We start from the raw sequence: 20,203 nt of genomic DNA on the forward strand, positions 1-20,203 counted from the left end.
AACAATAATAATAGAAAAAAACTCCCCAAAGTTCAATGTCCTCCTTCTCCTGCCAGTCCATTGTCTGTAGCAAACTCCATCGCCTCCTCCGGTGTTGCAAAGTAATACTTGTGACTATTGTGAGTCACCTAGAGGCGGGCCAGGTACTACATTCTGAACTTCACCCCCTTCTTAAAGAGAGCAGACTTAACTCGGTTGAAACCCGTTCTCCTCTTGGCCAGTTTCGCACCCAGGTCCTGATATGCCTGGAGCTCATTACCCTCCTCGGTACATCTCCTCGTCTGTCTGGCCCACCTCAAGATCTTTTCCTTATGAAGGAATCGGTGTAACCTCACCACCATCGCCGTCGGCGACTCGTTCCCCTGCGGTTTCCTCATCAGCCAGCCCCCTGTGCGCCCCATCCACCTCCAGGGGCCAGTCGAAGGCCCCCTCCCCCAACAGCTTCTCCAGCATTTTGGCTACATAAGAGCCAGCATCCACTCCCTTGATTCCCTCTGGCAACCCCACAATCCTCAAATTCTGTCTCCGGGAGCAGTTCTCCCGATCCACCCCTTTTCCTGGAGCCGCTTCTGGGTATCTCTCAACATCCTGATTTCAGGGGCCAACAAAATAAGCTGCTTCTCATGCTTCCACACTGCCTACTCCACCTTCTGTATCACCCGACTTTCAGCTCTACCCGGTCAATCCCCGCTTTCAGCGGGTCTACTGTCTATGCCAGGTCCTCCAGAGCTTCCCTTCTCTGTTGGCTGAACTTTTCATTCAAAACGTCCACCAGCTGCTCCATCGACCAATGGGCTGGTAGGGCCTGTAGTGATCTGTATATCTGCTGGTATGTAAAGGGTTAACATCTGTATTATAGTCCTAGACAACCACTTAGTGGCAGCACCAGATCCATGTATATAAACTGCACTCAGAGGAGATTCCTGCCTCTTCGTATCAGGAGTGACCAGTGATCACAATATTACAGATATAGCTTAGTTGGCACATGCAGTTAAACATTATTTCTATTTCTTCTTATTTACTTAATTCTCTGTTATAGTTATAGAAGAGTGTATGTACATGCACTGTTAGTCTTGATATAGCCCCCAGGAAATGGAAATGCTATTTCAGATGTTAAACAAGATATATTTTTGCTTCGGTAATTGCGTGAAAACTTTAAGGAACAGGGTAGGACAGAAATTCATCAAAGATAGGACATGCCAACTAAATTGAGCATTATATTTTTGCACCAAAATACTAAATAGAGCAATGACGATGGATGACATCAGTGGCAATTTAATCCACACCTGCTGGATTCTGGTTGAAGACTCTGTCAATCTGTTGGACAACATTGAAAATATCCATCTTTTTTATTTTTAAATGAAATAATATGGGGAGCGATTCTGTGACCTTGTGGCGCCCAGCGCAGATCTGGGTGAAACGTATGAGAACCCCAAATCGGTCTCCACACCAGGCCGATCGCGAGTCACCCAACTCACTCCACCTGACGCGACATGTGAGGGCGAGATCTAGATCTGAATATTTAAATGATCCATTAGGTGCATTTAAATTCCCAGGCGCCATATGCACAGGCACCCGGGCGTCAACAGCCGTGCTGTTAGACCACACCAGGGTGCTGTTTAGCATTGGTTTTCACAACAATGTACCAGGTGTAACGGGCCATTAGAGACCCAGGATGGTTGGGAACAGGGAAGTATGGTACCCTGGCATTCCTGCTGGCACCTGGGAAACTTGGCACTGCCAGCCCAGCACTGTCAGGGTGCTAGACCGGCAGTGCCAAGGTACCCAGGTGCCACATTGGCAGTGCCAGGGGTCGGGCTCTGGAGGCTTTGTCCATAAGAGCAGGGGTAAGGGGGGGGGGGGGGTGTTTTGAGGGCCCCAGAAAAGATTGGTGGGTTGAAGAGAAGGTTGAGAGATCAGGGCAGCTTCCAAAATGGCACCCGATTTGAGAGGAGTCGATTCTGCTGCTGACATCAGCATGCCAGTGCTGGATGATTGCCTCAGGGGGGAGAAACTCCCCGAGGCCCAGAAAACTGGCAGAGCCAATGAATAGCGGGGATAATCCATTAAAAGAGTAAAAGGGTGTAAAAGGAACCTTCTTCCCACCCCAAAACATTATGCTCAGAGCTTCTTTTCTAGCTGAGCGTAATTAGGTTCTGCGCCAGTAAGAATGTGTGAAACAGTCGCTCCTCTCCTGAAGGCATTCAGTCTGAGACAACTGCTCCAACCCCACAAGTTGTAACTTCAGTTTGGGATTGTCGTGAACCAGCAGCTGGCTTCTGTAAGACATCTTTTATCTCATTGTATATACTTTTCTATTCTTCTGCCATACCTGTTTGGTGTATAACAAGGTGCATACATGCTTCAATCGTGTGGCTAAGTTCGGCAATAAATGACCATAATAAATGATCAATCCAAAATCAACTTTTAATTGTGTTACATTTTGAGGACATGTGCTTCTCAGATTACTGCCATCTTCTTCGGCTCCTTATGTAAGCCATCTTTATCAATGATATGACTTTTCCTTCTTAATTGGAAGATTGTGGCACTGTAGATGCTTCAGATTAGCTTCCAAGTTCTTGAAGTTTTCCTGCTAACCTCAAACAGTGATGAAGATGCCATCTAAATAACATTACACTCCATTTATCCTAATGTGGAATTTGATCCATGGACCTCTGAAAAAGAGCAGGACCAGATGTTATTCCAAAAGCAAGTCTTCTGTAATGAAACAGACCCTTGTGCATCACAATGGTGAATAGCAGCTATGATTTTGCAGCCACATTCATTTGTAAATCTACCTGTGAAAGATAAATTTTACCAAATTTCTGCCCTCCAGAAAGCCCAGGAACAAGTCTTCAATCTGCGCTAGTAGATAGTGATCTCATTTGGATTCTCACTTGAGCCATCACATTTCAATACAGGAACAAATGATTTTGCCCAATCACTTGCAGCAACTGGTTCAAGGACTCCTGTTTGGAATAGCTTATTCAGCTGTTCTTCAACTTTTGACCTAATAGCATATGGTACGGTTCTAGCTTTAAGATATTTTGGTGTATTGTTTGGCTTGATTTTTAGCTGCACTTCACCTCGTCATTAAACCTAGTCAATCTTCAAACACTTTCTCATACTTCATCAGAAGTTGTTGCAAGTTACTGCTCCCCAGTTGGGTTTAATCCTTGCCTACCATGCAGGAAGATTTCCACCGACAATGTGAGCATCTCCACTGTCTGTCCATTTTCTTCAACTCTCGCCATAATGCACCTTTTTAATGGCACAGCCTCTTCTGCATGTGTCCTCAGGATTACATTTGATGGTTTCAAAGGAAGATGTTCAAGCTTTTGATGATAAATTGTCTGAGGTATTAACAATACAGCTGCATCTCTACTTCTGGTGGCGGCCATGGAGGAGTAGGTAGCACATTCAATAGCTTCTGCTTGTAATAGACTTTTGGACCTTTTGCCCCTGTTTTTCTTGGATTTTTGGCATAAATCGGTGAACTGTGTTACAGTAAGGAGGATTCCCTCTCTGGTGTATGGAGAATTGGACCAGAAGTGTGAAAAGACTCAGTCCTGGTAGCGAGAAGCAAGCGGAGGTGGTATTGTGGGACAGCATGGCGGAGGGAAAGGGCCGAGTAGAGGCAGCTCAGTAGTCGATGAAGCAGGTGGTGAAGTTTTTTGAGGATTGCCTCGCCAAGCTGAAAAAGGATACACTGGACCCAATCAAGACTTCGATCGCTCAAGTAGTTTTGAATCAGGAGATCCAGGAGAAAGCGATATGGGAGATCGAACAAAAGCTATCCAACCAGGTTGACTATATAACCGTGCTGGAGAACACGGTTGAGGTGCTGGACGACCGCCGAAAGAGGATGCAGGAGAAGCTGAAGGACCTGGAGAATAGGTCCAGGAGGCAGAACCTTAGAATCGTTGGCCTCCCTGAAGGCTATGAATGTTCGGATGCGAGGGCATATGTGACGGACATGCTGGAGAAGTTGATGGGGACTGGGGTGTTCCCTCGGCCCCTGGAGGTGGATAGAGCGCATAGAGCCCTCGCGAGGAAGTGCAGGGCGAACGACCTGCCGAGGGCCATGGTGGTACGTTTTCACCGGTTTACAGGCAAGGAACTTGTCCTGTGGTGGGCCAAGAAAGAATGGAGCAGCAAATGGGAGAATTGTGAATTGCGTATTTATCAGGACCTGGGAGCAGAGCTGGCCAAGAGACGGGTTGGGTTCAATTGGGCAAAGGCGAACCTCTTTAAGAAGGAGGTGAAGTTCGGGATGGCATACCCAGCGAGGCTGTGGGTTACGCACGAGGAACGAGACTTTTATTTTGAGATGCTGGACAATGTATAGGCATTCATTAAAGAAAAGAAGCTCAAGATGATTTTAGAGGACACGTAAGTTGTGGATATGTTTTGTAGCGATGGCTCGCAACACTGTATTGGTTTATTTAAAAGAAGATATTTCATGTCGGTCTGCGTGAAACTAAAGGCGGATGCGGTGATGGTTGTAGGGTGCTTTGCCTTGCAGAGACTTGATGTGAGGGGAGAGGGGGGTCTTTAAATTAGAGCTTTTCTTTGGGAGACTGGATCTTGCCTAAGGGACTTTCTTCACTGGTTTCTGCTAATTGCATCTTTTTGTTTGTTTGTTGTCGCTGTTGTTTACTCACTGGGGAATGTGATGCTGTTATCAGGTTTATTCATGTGGGGGGAGAGGTTCGAACAATAGGAAGACAGACTGGCGCCAGGGGCAGGGGTTATTGGGGTCAGCATGGTTCAGCTGACTCTCGGAAGCGTAGTGTGGGGTGAGCAAGTGCTAAACTGGTGCCTGGCCTGGGGGATGAGGTTTCTGGTGCTGTGGGGTGGGCGGAAAGTTGGGGGGGAGACTGCTTTCCTGACAGGGGAGGAATTATTGTCGGGGAATAAATAGGAGATCGGGAACAGCTGCTGCTCATGGGGGTGCTCGGGGAGCGGGGGGCGCAGGCCCGGGATGGCCTAAAAAGGGTGATGGCTAGTCGGCAGGAAGGAGGGGGTGGAAGCCCCCCGTCCAGGCTGATTACGTGGAATGTGAGAGGACTGAATGGGTCAGTCAAAAGGGCTTGCGTGTTTGCGCATCTGAGGGAACTGAAGGCAGACGTGGCTATGTTACAGGAGACACATCTTAAGGTCATAGATCAGACGAGATTGAGGAAGGGTTGGTTAGCCAGGTGTTCCACTCAGGACTGGACTCAAAGACTAGGGGGGTAGCAATTGTGAGTGGCATTCGAGGCGGGGAGAATCATGTCAGATAGGGGGTAGGTACATAATGGTGAGTGGAAGGCTAGAGGGTGTACGAGTGGTGCTCGTGAACATATATGCTCTGAATTGGGACGACGTGGAGTTTATGAGGCAGTTGTTAGGTAAGATCCCGGACTTAGAGTCGCATAACTTGATCATGGGTGGTGACTTTAACACGGTCATTGATCCGGAATTATCAAAGTCAGGGAGGAGGCCGGCTGTGGCAAAGGAATTGAAGGGCTTTATGGCACAAATAGGGGGTATAGACCCATGGAGGTTTATACGGTTGAGGGCGAAGGAGTTTTCTTTTTTTTCCTCATGTTCATCAGGTTTACTCTCGTATTGACATTTTTGTTCTGAGCAGAGCGCTAATACCGAGGGTGGTCGGGACGGAATACTCGGCAATTGTAGTGTCGGATCATCCCGCACATTGGGTGGATTTGCGGGTTGGTGAGAAGCGAGTGCAACGTCCGTTATGGAGATTGGATCTGGGATTGTTCGCGGATAAAGTGGTCTGCGGGAGTCCTTCTCCCGGAGCAGTGCTCCGAAAGCTAGTGTTTGAAACAAACCTGCTGGACTTTAACCTGGTGTTGTAAGACTTCTTACTCTGCTAAGTGGGCCAGCGAGTGCAGCTGAGACCTATCCACTGTTGCTCGTTATGCTCTCTCCTTAATTGCTCTGTTTTAATTATGTTAGCTCAAGAGTCGCCAGGTATCCTTTCGATACCTCCACAAGGTTCAAAACCGAATACTGATCAAAGACTCAATACACCAGTTAGTAAGTTTGAAATCAATGCACATTTATTTACACACACAGTCAATTATACTAATGCACAAACTCTACTCACTAAATTCGGGGCAGCACGGTAGCATGGTGGTTAGCATAAATGCTTCACAGCTCCAGGGTCCCAGGTTCAGTTCCCGGCTAGGTCACTGTCTGTGCGGAGTCTGCACGACCTCCCCGTGTGTGCGTGGGTTTCCTCCGGGTGCTCCGGTTTCCTCCCACAGTCCAAAGATGTGCGGGTTAGGTGGATTGGCCATGCTAAATTGCCCGTAGTGTCCTAAAAAGTAGGGTTAAGGGGGGGTTGTTGGGTTACGGGTATAGGGTGGATACGTGGGTTTGAGTAGGGTGATCATTGCTCGGCACAACATCAAGGGCCAAAGGGCCTGTTCTGTGCTGTACTGTTCTATGTAAACTATCACTACTACTAAGAGCCTATACTTAGCTTCGGGTGCCCACTCAGTCAGAGGAACAATGGCCGTTGTCCGGTTCTGAGGCTGCTGGCATCGAACTTGTATAGAATAGTAGCTAGGAGCACCTATCTCGTGGCGTGCGTTGACTTTAGACTTACTTGTCTGGTGCTTGGCGGGTCTCTCGTCACTGAGAACCAAGGCCAAGATGATGAAGATGAAGAAGAGGGCGATCTGTCTTGGGGGCTCCTTTTTATACCCCAAAGGGGCTTTGTGCTCTTTTGGGCGGTCCTTGAACTTGGCCCCAATTAATTGGACCATATCCTAATCATCTATTGATTTTCTCCAGTAAAGGGGTGGCTGCCTGATCGCTGGTTGGGCCCTAGGTGACCATTGGCCTGCCTTTGTTTTAGTCTCCATTGGCGCCGGGATGTCTGCTCTGGTATAGTTTGCTTAAATGTTTCTCTTTTGTCCCTGGAGATAGCTCATTAGTATGCTCATGGCTGGTAGTATCGGTCTTGTCTGGGAGCTGCAAACTCCAATCCACAGACAAACCTTGCACCTGCTTGGTTTCTTAGCATTGTCCAATTTTCCCTTCTTTCTCTGCAAGTGTCCATTTTGTAATCGGGACGTGGTCACCCCAGGTGGCTACACTACCTTCGGCTCCTGCACCATATTCCAATTACCCCCCCCCCCCCCCCCACCATTAACCCATGGGTATCCACATCCAAAATGACACCCAGCATCTCTTTACAAACCGCACTTCATCCCAGTTCGGGCAATATACCCTTGCTGGCACCACAAACCTCCCCTCTAACACCTCCGTCACTATCTCGTACCTGCTCCATGGTCTGCCACCACCTTCTCCATCTGAAACCTCACCCTCTTGCCCACCAATATCTCAATAACTCACCCAACCCTTCTGAAACCTCACCTGATCTTTCACCCCTAGGGGGTCTCCTGCAGCATCACCATGTCGGCCTTTATGCTCTTTAAACGTGTAAAAACCTTCAGCCTTTTCACCGGACCCCTAACCACCCCACGTTCCACGTTACTATTCTGACCGGGGTGGGGGGGGGGCTCTCAACGCCACCCCCCCCCCTCCCCCCGCCCTTCCTATCCACCATCAACATAACCCCAGGCCCTGCCCTTTGGCCTGACACACCCAGTCCCTTTGTTGCCGTCGAACCCCTCTCCCCTCCCAGAATCCCCCCATTCACTTCCTCTTGAAAACACCTGTCCCAGTATCGATCATATCCCCCCCCCCCCCACCTTTCACACTTCCCAGGCCCATCGAAACCTGTTTGACCGGGTTCCAATGACCACTGTCCCCTCCCCCCCACCCCACCACGCTCCCGTTCACTTGCCAACCTTTACTTACTTGTGTGGAGGCCCCTGCCAGGCCCCCTGCCTCCAGTCACCTCCCCATAACCAAAGACATACAAACATAACTCGTGCAAAAATACCGCTCCCCAGAAAACCGCCATAACCCCAAATCTCAATATATTCACACCCAACTATAGCCCATAACGAAGGTAAACTACCCTTTCCCATCAACTCAACTGTTTCCCCCCCAAATACAAAACAATAAACAACCTGAAATGAGAAATAAAGGCTGTACACAACATTTAACCCCTCAGTCCAAAGCCAAACCTCAGTCCCATCTCTCATTTCAACCCCAGTCCTTCGGCCTTCACAAACACCTCCGCTGCCTCCATCGTCTCAAAGTAGAGGTCTCTCAAGTTGTAGGTCACCCTCAGCTTCGCCGGATCTCGCACCATTATCGTAGAGTAAGCCTTCACCCGACCGAAGGCTGCCCGCCTTCTTGCTGGCTTCACAGTTAGGTCCTGGGATATTCAAATACCAACTCCTTCCCACTTCACCTTATGCCCAACTCAGGACGTTCGCTTTAACATGAAACTTGTGAAAGCAAATTCTGACCGTCCTTGGCGACTCGTTTGCTTGGGCCAGAGCCCTATCCAGCTCCTACCAAAAGGGTTCTTCACCCTCCCCCAACAACTCGGCCAACATCTTTGTGAAGTACTCAGTCGGCCTCGGGCTCCCTACTCCCTCAGGCAAGCCCACAATTCATAAACTCTGCCACCTCGACCTATTCTCCAGGTCCTCCACCTTGACTCTCTCTTTGTTGGCTTCCATCACCCTCTGCAGCTCCTCACACATTGAAGTGAACTGGTTGCAATGGTGCAAAAGAGCTTCCTCCATCCCCCTCAACTTCTCTGCTTGCTCCTGTACCTCGGTTGATGTCTCCAGCACCTCTGCCTTCACCGGTGCCATCGCCTCCTCCACCCATTCGTTCATCACAGCCATCATCTCCTTTTGTATCACCTGCATGTGCTTGGCAAACTGCCTCTCAAATTCTCCGCCATCACTCACTCAAAGTCTCCACTGTGAAGAACTGGCCCCACCCAATGACCCAGCCTCCGCCAGCTTTTCTGCTGCCGGGTTGACCCGTTCATTCGATGCCGAACCTTCACTCACCCCCTTCTGCCCAGTGGCTTTTTTCTGGGTCTGAGACATTCCCAACCCTCCTTTTGCCTTCCTGCACCAGCTTGTTCAAAACTTTCCCCCGGAAAAGGGCATTAAAATCCAAAAACTAGAGCCTTGAGCAAGAGCTACCCAACGTGCGACTTCCACCTACATGCTGCCACTGGAAATCGATCAAATGCATCCGTAATGCACATGTTTCATGCCATTCCAGATACCGGTTCCTAGGGTCCATACTTCAACCAACTTCCTCCCTTCCAATTCTTTTAAATGTATAGCACAAACTATCCCATTATTCACAATGCAAATTAGAAATGTTTTTCTTTATGCCCGATTGTGATTTGACTTTTTCCTGTGTAGGTCCTGTACAGATTGGGAAGGCTTCTGAATTTCCATTCCCCGGAGCCTGTTTAGGTTCTGTGCACAGTTCCTGTACCCAGACTCTATCCACTTCACAACAAGCACATTTTCAAACTCTTCTTTACTCATTGGTGTAATCAATATTTTTAAAAAAAACCTTCAGCATTAATGGCATACTTCGCTCAACGTGTGTATGTGAGTTCACGCCTGAGAATCTTCCTCTGATCTCAATACTGTCTCCACTGTTTTCTGCAACGATTATCTTCTTTCAGGAATTTATTTTCTTGCCTCAATCCTCATCGCCAGTTTTCTCTTTTATTATATCTTAGTTAGCCACAAAGAGAAAAGGTATGGAGGTGCCCACACTCTAGATTCCTTCAAACATGATGAGAGGTTTTATTAAGAGGTGTTGCTTATACAAATTTAAGATGAAGAACTGGAAGTCTGCATAAAACACTGCTGATAGCACTGCAGATCACATGCCACACTTCAGATCATATGACTCTTTACCAGCAGGGTGTATTCCCTGATACATACCACTAGCCACCTGAGTTTACTCTTCCAACAGATCATACAAGCTGTATTGTTAAAAGACTCCCTCCAACTTTGTTTAACCTCTAGAGGGAGATGAATAACCACAGATGCATCTTCAAATTTTACAAAAAGATTTCTATGCTCCCAGAAGTAATTAAACAAAGCCCACAGAATATCAATCAAATATTATATCCTCTCTTCTTTTTGCATTTGCATTCATAGATCATATTTCCAACGGGATTGGAATAAAACTTTCCCAAAAAGTATTACTTTTATGTTGCTTCAGAGTTTATGTTGTAAATTATGTTGCTTCAGAGTTTATATACAGCAATACATAAGGATCATAATTGCCCATGGGCATATACTGCAATGTACTACAGAGGACAACTGTCACAATTACAAGCTTGATTGTCACTGCATATTTTTATACATATGGATCTAAGTGTTAAAACTGGATTGGTGGAATTTAATCATATTAGGAAGCTTTCATACCATATAACATGCTTCATCTAAACTATTCTGAAGTTCATCATCTCCACTTTATCAACAAGCTAAACTTCCTTATTCACCTGGTTAGGTTTGTCACCCTACTTCTGGGCAGTGTTCATGCATTTCATCATTTAATTAATGTACTCATCTATTGGTTCTCATTGAAAGCTATCGATCATAACTGCAAACCTTCACAGCTAAACAGACTTGTTTTCATGACTATATGCTGATGTGATATCAAATTGTATTTCAAGACAAAATGAATAAAGGTATGTGCAATGATATGAGGACTGAAAGAATAAATAGGTCATAGAATATAAAAAATGGAGACAATTCATCCCATCGTATCTGTGCCAGTGCTAACTCATTTAGCTGGCTCTATTTACATGAATCCAATTTGCCTTGTTTTTCCTTTGTTTTCCCCAAACTTTTACTTTCCTAACACTTTGTCAATTTGCTTTTTAATAATGTTTTAGTCTATGTCTTAATAGCAACATATGATTAAGGTCCAATTTTCTTTCAAAAATTAAAGAAGAAAATGCTGGAAAACATACAAATGTTCAGTTAGCATCTGTAAAGGGCAAAACTCCTTCAGCAGCACCTTCCAAAACCCCAACCACTACCATCTAGAAGGACAAGGGCAATTACATGGGAACATCATGACCTGAAAGCCCCCCCCCCCCCCCTCCCCTCCGAAGTCACTCACCATCTTGACTTGTAGATATATCGCCGTTCCTCCAATGTCACTGGGTCAAAACCCTGGAACTCTCTCCTGAACAGCACAGTGGATGCTTCGGCACCATATAAACTGCAGCGGTTCAAGCAGTCAGCTGACCACCACCTTTTCAAGGGCAAATAGGGATGGGCAACAAATATTGGACTTGCCAACGAAGCTCACATCCCGTAAAAATGAATTAAAAAGACAGATTCTGTTTTTTTAGGCATGTACCAATTATTTTCTAGTTTCATTTGATTTCAAGCATTTATTGATTTTCTGCTTTTATTTTCTGAACATTTTAAGCTGTTACTCATTGGTCTTGGTGTCATTTTTGTGAATGACTGTTGCACTTTTTTAAAACTTTGATACCTTTCATTTAATAAGATGTCCAAAACTGCATTCAATATTCAAACTGTGGCCTAACAAATCAACGTCTTGTACAAATTTGACATCATCTTTTGGGTTTTATACAAAGGAACATTAATATATAAATAAGGTTTTTTGGGCATTTTCCTATCTTCAAATATTTATTTATTTGCATTACTATATCTCCCTCACTCTCTCATTTTATTTTACAATATTTATATTTTGATTTTTTTCACTGTTCCACAAACCTACTATTTTGTAATTTTCTACATAGATCCCTATTTGCCCTACAGCTGCCCATTTTATTAACCTTTCTCTATCTTCCTGCAATCTCCTTTTTACCTTAGTTTGCCATACTATTAATTTGAAGCATAGACAACACAAAATAATTCCTTTCATATTTATCTAAATTAAAATCAAATGTAATCTCAAACACTATGTAGCTACATTTTCATAACAAATTTCTTATGTGGAATCTTATGAAATGTCTTCTGAAAATCTACCTCTATAACATCTACCACATTTTTTAAAATTAAAGATTATTGTCTCTGAATAGCTCATGGATTTCCAATCGTACAGTAATTTAAACTCGTATTATGGACTGTAATAGGAATAATTGTACAAGATCCAGATTACCAATTGGGCACCTCCTGGTCACAAAGTTATGGACAACATATGTCTACATTTCTCATATTCATGCCCTTCTTTGGGTTTTGGAAAGTAGCCCTTTGACATTTACCATAACAGAAGTAAGACTAATTGGTCTATAATTTCTTGTTTTAAAAAAAATGCAATTCCTATTTGAATACTTATCTCCAGTGATGACTCTTTTACATTCTTCTCAGTTACTCCCAAAGCAGTTGGTTAAAGATTAACATGAAAAACTTAAGAATCACTACCATTTCCTCATTGTCAAGTACATAATGCTCCTCTTTGTCTCCAAATGGTTTCATATTTTCTTTGACTTTCCTTTTAAAATTTTTTTTTTAAATTTAGATTACCCAATTATTTTTTCCAATTAAGGGGCAATTTAGCGTGTCCAATCCACCTACCCTGCACATTTTTGGGTTGTGGGGGCGAAACCCACGCAGACACGGGGAGAATGTGCAAACTCCACACGGACAGTGACCCAGAGCCAGGATTGAACCTGGGACCTCAGCGCCGTGAGGCGGTTGTGCTAACCACTAGGCCACTGTGCTGCCCTCCTTTTAAAATTTTATGGACTTATAAAAAAGTTTCCCATCTGGGCTGTCAGTATTTAATTTTCGCTCTTCAGCACTTTCTGTAACCTTTCTACATAAAGTAGTGGTCTGTCCTATCTCATCCATATTTATAGCATGGCTTTTTAAAGTTTTTGTTTTCTTATTCATGGAACCTCTACCTTTGATGTAACCCCTTCACTCTATTTGGAATGCGTTTACCCTGTTTCCATCTCTTGCCTACTTTTTGATGTACCCTATTCGCAGATGAGAGGGTTTATAACCTCTGTTGCGTGCATAGCACCAAGGATTTCCTACCCACTAGGTATGCAAACATTATATTTATGAATGGTGAAACAATTTCACTGATTAGCTCGCCGCTATTTTAACAATATTTAATCGCAGCGATTTTTGAAAAACTGTGTGAATATACATTTTGTAAAACAATCAATGGGTAAATGTCATCTTTCAATGAAAAAGGTCAAAAATTTTGAAATGTCACAACGCTTCTACTTTCCTGACCACATTTCCATACTTTGCACATTTGATATAAACACTGCAATTTTGCCATCTTCTCTTTCCTTCTTTTTCCCCACCATTTTCTTAGTCCACAAACTCTTTCATTAACACGAATATGTCTTTCCATATCTCTCAAGTTTATTATTTTACACTGCATTGCCTCGTCTTAACTCTTCCCCCTCTCGAAGATTTGTGAAGTAATCCACCCGACAGGAAATTCACCGGATTAGATTAGCCAATGGTCTCAAATACCGCCCAATGTTGCTGATATTAACCTAATTTACACAATTATGTGAAAATTATCCCCGTAATCCTCCATTTAAATGCAGCTCTATAAGTATCGCATCGACAAAGCTTGTCCCCAAATTCATTCCACTCGCTATATCAGGCAGTTTTGCCTAAACTGCTTCGTCCTACATGTCACCGAGAATACTTGACTACCCATTTCCCCATAACTCCTACACTATATAAACTATGTCACAAATTAATTGTTTCTTGAAATAAAGTTTTGCAGTTTTCAGAGCATATTGTATCTAGAAGGCTTTTTAAAAAAAAATACCATGAACGACATTTTAAAAATCTGTTAGATTCAACGATTCAAAGCAAATGCCAGGATTCCAGCACTGTGCTGCAAGCAAGTGAAGGTAATTCCAGAAAATGGCAGAGCCGGGAGGTGTCAGTCATCCAGTCGCCGCTAGGTGTATCTGTGCGCCGTTTTGAAGTACAGCTGAATGGTAAAACCTGTGTGAAAAAGCTCATCACCGAAAACACATCTCGAGGCTCTTCGCGAAATGCATCCGGTCTGCGAACGGTTTATAGCGCAAAGACCTTAAATTCCTTCGGATCTCTCATGCAAACCTCAAAGGAAGTCGCCAAAAATTAGGTTTACAGGAATTGAAATGAAAAACGCACTGACTAGGATTACCCCGACGAGATAGAGTTGTACGATTGCTGGGTTTTAATGGTGGTGAATGGGGAAACTATTGCAAATTCGACAAATGTTGGTATGTAGTCTCTGAATAGCAGCGAGCTCGAATCCTTTCGCAGCTGTAGAAGTGTCGAGTGCATCGTGCCGTCGATTAGAGTGAGAAGGGGAAAAACAAGGAAGATTCTTCAAGTCGCATGTTTTTTCACATGATGTACGTGAATAGCTAATAAATACCAACCGTTTGGCAAGCCCACAGATTGTAGCTAGGAGCTCTGGTACTGGTAAAGAATTTTGGTTTATTATTTTAAGTATACGTGACATATACGTATAATGTCCAGTGGGTAAAACACGTTAGTATGTATGTCAGTCGTTGATTTGGGGGATATCGGAAACAGTCCAATTTTCCAAAACGATTGCTGCCAAAAACGCATTTTCAAATCAAAAATGTGGAAGTACAATTTTTTTGTGCGTTTACTGTCTACATAACGTGGTGTTGTCGCTGTTGCAATTGTTTTACCAAATTATTTTATTTTATTTAAGTATAAATTGCAGAAAACCTGAGTCTCATTGGCAGAACGAAATCAATTTCCAACCGCTTTAATTAAAATGAACCGTACAAATTACTTATATTAATTGACTTATAATTAAGAGGAGTTGAGCTTTCATCACACATCCTAGGAGGGCATGATGTCACAAATGCATATGGTCTCCAGAATAATCATACAAAATTGTTGTTTTATTTCTGCCTAATTTTAGATTTGCATGTATTATGCGATATTAATTCCTATTCTATTCCGCATCTCGGGGTTGCTAATAACAAAAGTTTATATAGCTTGCAAAAGATTTTTGGCAAGCTACAGAAACATGCCAGCAAATCAAACGCACCTGATGTTGTGATTGATGTGCAGCATTGCCTTTTGCAAGCAAGAGACATCTGAGGGCACTGGCTATACAGCTGAACGTGCATCTTGTTTTTAAAATGCAATCGAAAGTCGCTTTAAATATGTTTTCAGTTGTTGAAACAAATATGGAATTTGAATGTGTCACATATATTGCTATAAAATTCTAGGGTAATATCAATCTGTGCTGCCACAAAATACATTACATTGCAAGCGTTTCAGCCGATAACCCAACGTTAATTAATTAATTGGAGCACCTGATAGTTCTTTCTTTAAAAAGTAAAGTGTAAAATATTCTTCAGGTGGAATTGGTCACCGATGCCTTTACGTGTTAGAAACGCTTGCATTGCGCGATTTGATAATCAGAGGCAGCCTTTTAGTTGGACAAAAGCGTTGCTCGTCCTTAAAAGCTTTATTGTATCACGAATCTGTGCATGTATTTATTCCAGTGCATATGCGTTCAGGCTCAGGATAGTTCAACGATTGCTACCTACTGAGCAATGCTGCTTAATTGAAGGCAACAAAAATGAGATTTCAGCACTGCTTTTTGCAGTTGTAATGAATAGAACTTGTAAAATATTTTTTCTCATTTACCGTTTTCATTCTTGGGATTTAAAAAAAATGCTGTTCTGCTTCTTGTAGCAATCTTAAAATATTTTAAATTCTTGTACTGAACCCACTACAACTCAATATATGGAAATAGGTTCAGTAATCACAAAACATATTTTAGTAGATCTCCAGTGTTACTCCTGGCTAGTTGGTGCATGGGCGCTGTGTTCTGTATAGTTGCTTAGAGTGAACTGATGTGGTCGATCGATTTCTCATTGAGCTGTTCTGGTTGTTCAAGAGCTTAAATTGGTTGAAGCAGGCACGAAAAGTCACGGCATAGCCTTTTGGCCTCTGAGGCTGAAATGTGACAACTTCTGTGGATCTAGAGATTTGGGATTTCTTGGAAGAACTGGGTTGAAGACTGTGTCTCACTTACTTTAGCCTTGTATTTGTTCATGGATCTGTTTGCCTGTACTGGCAGTCTTGTGCTAATTACTCTCCTGTTTTCTGTCACTTATCCCATTTTGTCTCCAACCATCCCTCTTTTTTTTATTTAATTGTTGGTATAACAGAAGCAGTAATCTCAACCAATTAGATTTCACTCATTGCTTTCAATTCATCCATGAGAGGAAGGTCAGGCACCAGGTGAAAGTAAGGGGGTATGTGAAATGAAAATGAAAATCGCTTATTGTCACGAGTAGGCTTCAATGAAGTTACTATGAAAAGCCCCTAGTCGCCACATTCCGGCGCCTGTCCGGGGAGGCCTGGTACAGGAATTGAACCGTGCTGCTGGCCTGCTTGGTCTGCTTTAAAAGCCAGCAATTTTAGCCCAGTGAGCTAAACCAGCCCCTGTATGTGATTGCATTTATGAATGTTCTTTTACGTTGGACTGTTGAGTACAAAGGCATGTGGGTATATAAACTGGCAGAGAGAATTGCACCTGGGATTGAACCTGTTCTGTTTTCATGTAATTGTGGGAATCGAGAAATTGGGTTGGGAAATTTAATGCAAATTTGTGATTTGATTTTTAAATAGTGTTTATGTCATCAATTATTTTGAGAATACAAGGTAATGCGTGAAACAGCTTGGGGATTGCGCGGAACGCACAACAGCTAGGGATAGCTGTAAAGAGACAAATGTAGGTTAATATTTCAGGTCGATACTGATTCTGCCCAAAGGTCATTGAGTTGAAAATTTAATGCTATCTATCTTGTTCTGTGATTTGGTGAGTGTTTTCAACTTTTTGTATTTTTATTTCGGATGTCCTTTTCCAGTAACTACACAAATCTATTTCTTACAATTTTTACATTTTAGGAAAATTTTCATGGTGGTAGCATTGCAGAAAAAATACTCCTACAAGATTATAGTGTAGGACAGATTTTGGGGAAGTATATAAGTGGCAAATAACCAGTAGAAAATAACCAATTAAAAAATGAGAAAAACATAAACTTGACCAATGCTGCAGTGAGCCACTTTCACGAACTACTGCAGTCCGAGTGACAATGAAAGAACAATGATTCCAAGTCTGGATAATGCGTAGCACAGGTGGTCTTCCTGTGTGGCTGCTGCCCACTTCTGGATGGTGGACGTTCTTCGTTAGGAAGGTGCTGACAAAGGAAGATGGGTGTTCTTGTAGTACACCTTATAGTACATAGTTCAGTCATGGTGTGCCAGTGGTTGAGTGAGTGTTTAGTTTAGTGTGATGGTTGGGGCATGGATTGAGCAGGCTGCATTGTCTTGGATGGTTATGAAACTTGAATGTTGTTGGAGCTGCACTGATTCGACTAGTGGGAAGTGTTTCATTACACTCCTAAATTGTATCTTGTAGATGAATGATGGGCTTTGAAGAGTCAGGGAATAAGTTACTTGCTATAGAATCCCCAACCCGTGACCTTCTGTAGTAGCCATAGTATTTATTTAGAAGGTTCAGTTAAGTTTATGGTCAGTGGTAGTGTTGTTATAACCCCTATGAAGGTCACAGTAAAAGGCAATCCGATTTCCCTGTGACCCCCATGGAATATAAAGTTCCCTGTATCTGGGAGCGGGGCTTTCCCTGAATGAGGGGTGTGTGTGTAGATCCTGTATGGGGTCCAGCAGTGTGTCTGGTTGGGTGACTTGAAGGCCTAAACCATCAAGGTACTGGAGTTGAGCATTGAGGACTGTTTCATCTTGCGGGGAACGCGCATGGTGGTTTCCGAGTTTATCACTTGCAAGACCTCCACCACGAATACCCAGGGTATCCAAAATGAAGATGCTGGCCCGTAGCTACAGTTGGTGGCCAGTGATCGACACATAGAGAAGTTGGCCCAGCCTTGCACACTGTGCACCAGAAGCTGCCGCCGTCCACACTGGCCCACTCAAGGGAATGGTCGGGCCATCTTTCCTCCCGCTTCCACATAGATGTTGTGGAGCCAATTCAGGATGTGATGTTCTTCAATGTGAACGCCCACTTGAAGTGGATAGTTGTCCACAAGACCATGTGCGTACCGCTCCTTGCTACACGGCCCCAAATGGATAAGTGGAGTGGGCAGTCCAGACCTTTTAAGCTTGGCATGAAGAAATAGACAGCCAGACCATGGATGACTCGATTGGCACGTTTCTTAGTTTGCTACTAATGTCGCCGCATGCAACAACAGGGAGGACTCCGGCTGAATTGCTCACTGGTCACTGCCTCTGCATCTGGTTGTTCAGTTATCCCAGACATGGGTGGCAAGGTCCACCGTGGCCAGGACCAAGGCTGACGCAGGCCGGCATACTCCTTTTGCGCATGCTCATCATTGGGTAATTTGCACATTCTGAATTCTCCCTCTGTGTACTCGGAAGAGGTGCCGAAATGTGGCGATTAGGGGCTTTTCACAGTAACTTCATTGCAGTGTTAATGTAAGCCGACTTGTGACAATAAAGATTTATTATTATTATGATTGCCGAATGAAACCGAGCATTGTAACCATTCAAACATCTCCATTTCTTTTTTTTTTAAAAATATTTTATTCAAGGCATTTTCATTAAAAAAAACAAAAGCAGACCAACTAAACAACTTTATAAACACCCCCCTCCCCAGCAGCTGACCCCCTCAAACCTCCTGAAAGAAATCAATAAACGACTTCCCCCTCTGGGTAAACACATCCACCGATCCTCTCAAGACGAACTTAACCACCTTCTCCAGCCTCTGGAATCCTGCCAGGTCACTCGCCTGCACCCCCGCTCAGAGTCCCGTTACCCAAGCAGACTTCATCTTCAGCCTATCAGGGAGACAAAAAGGCCAAAACATCAGCCATCTCTCACCCCCTGGATCTTCCAAAACCCCAAATATTGCGTCTGGAATTGACTGCCTCCACATCCAGCACCTCCAGACATTACATCCAAGAACCCCCTCAATCTTGGACATGCCCAAAGCATGTGGACGTGATTTGCAGCACCTGCACACCACCTACACCTATCCTCTTTCCACCCCCCCCCCCCCCACAAAAGATCTACTCATCCTTGCCATCATCATATATGCCCTTTGTATCACTTTAAACTGGATGAGGCTTAGCCTCATACGGCGAGGACGCATTCAGCCACCCCAAGGCCTCTTCCCACGTATCGTCACCCATCTTCCCTCTGAGTTTCTCCTCCCATTTATGCTTATGTACCCCACCAGGTCTCCCTCGCACTCCATCATCATACACGTTCCCCTCCTGTGATTAATGTTATCAGTAACTGATATAATAGTACCTTACCTTTAATGCATTGGCCCTTTAAGACCGGGCTTGTAACCCTGGGGGACTCCGCCTCTGGCTCCGCCCCCAGGAAACGGTATACAAGATAAGGCTCACTCAGGCAACATGTGATGAGCACACTTCTCGGCTGCTGTACAGTTCTCAGATGATTAAAGCCTTTGATTCATCTATCTTCTCTCCTGTGTCGTGATTGAGGGTATCTCACCTCTCGTATCTCATCCCTTGACAGCACCATGACTTGCAACCCTAGGGGCATCAGCCCAGGAAAGGACAGCACCTTTCCTTACAAAGTCTTGGACCTGCAGGTACCTAAAGCCATTCCCCCCTGGACAGCCTGTACACTTCCTCCAGCTTCGCAAATTTGCCCCTATACACAGATTGCTGAATTGCTCTATCCCTACCGCCACCCCTGAAACCTTGTGTCCAATCCCCTAGCGGAAACTGTTGGTTGTCGCAGATCGGTCCCCACATTGAGGCACCCTCCAGCCCCAAATACTGCCTATATGCACCCTATGTATCACTTTAAACTGACTCCACTGGGCTCGCGGAGTAGCTGCTGGCACAAGTAGTAGAGGTGCTGACAACAAAACCCTTAAGCATGTTGTCGTACATGAGGCCGATTCCATTCAACTGCTCCCTCATGACCCATTTCCTAACCATAGCGATATTTGCCACCCAGTAATAATTCATAATATTTGGCAGCGCCAGGCCCCCCCCGCCACATCTCCCCCTCCCAAGAAATTCCTCCTAATCGCATGGTCTTCCTTGCCCACACAAATCCTGATATCAACCCATTGACCTTCTCTCTCTCTCACACACTTTTCTCTCTCTCTCACATACTTTTCTCTCTCTCTCACACACTTTTCTCTCTCACACACTTTTCTCTCTCTCTCTCTCACACACTTTTCTCTCTCTCTCTCTCACACACTTTTCTCTCTCACACACTTTTCTCTC

The 20,203-nt window shown here is 44.3% G+C and overlaps 1 protein-coding gene across 14 annotated transcripts in view; it reads left to right on the plus strand.

The window, feature by feature from the left end:
• nlgn1 (neuroligin 1) overlaps positions 1–20,203 on the plus strand; it is a 729,467-nt gene that overhangs the window by 65,177 nt on the left and 644,087 nt on the right. For 7 of the 14 annotated variants that reach the window (XM_038815183.1, XM_038815192.1, XM_038815194.1 and 4 more), the window contains exon 1: positions 13,892–14,360. The exons of 3 other annotated variants lie outside the window; for them this stretch is intronic. The gene's annotated coding sequence lies outside the window, so the exon portion shown is untranslated. 4 more of the 14 variants (XM_038815191.1, XM_038815184.1, XM_038815185.1 and 1 more) reach the window with 4 other exon arrangements.

Source organism: Scyliorhinus canicula, chromosome 13, assembly GCF_902713615.1.
Source record: "Scyliorhinus canicula chromosome 13, sScyCan1.1, whole genome shotgun sequence".
Taxonomy (NCBI): Eukaryota; Metazoa; Chordata; class Chondrichthyes; order Carcharhiniformes; family Scyliorhinidae; genus Scyliorhinus; species Scyliorhinus canicula.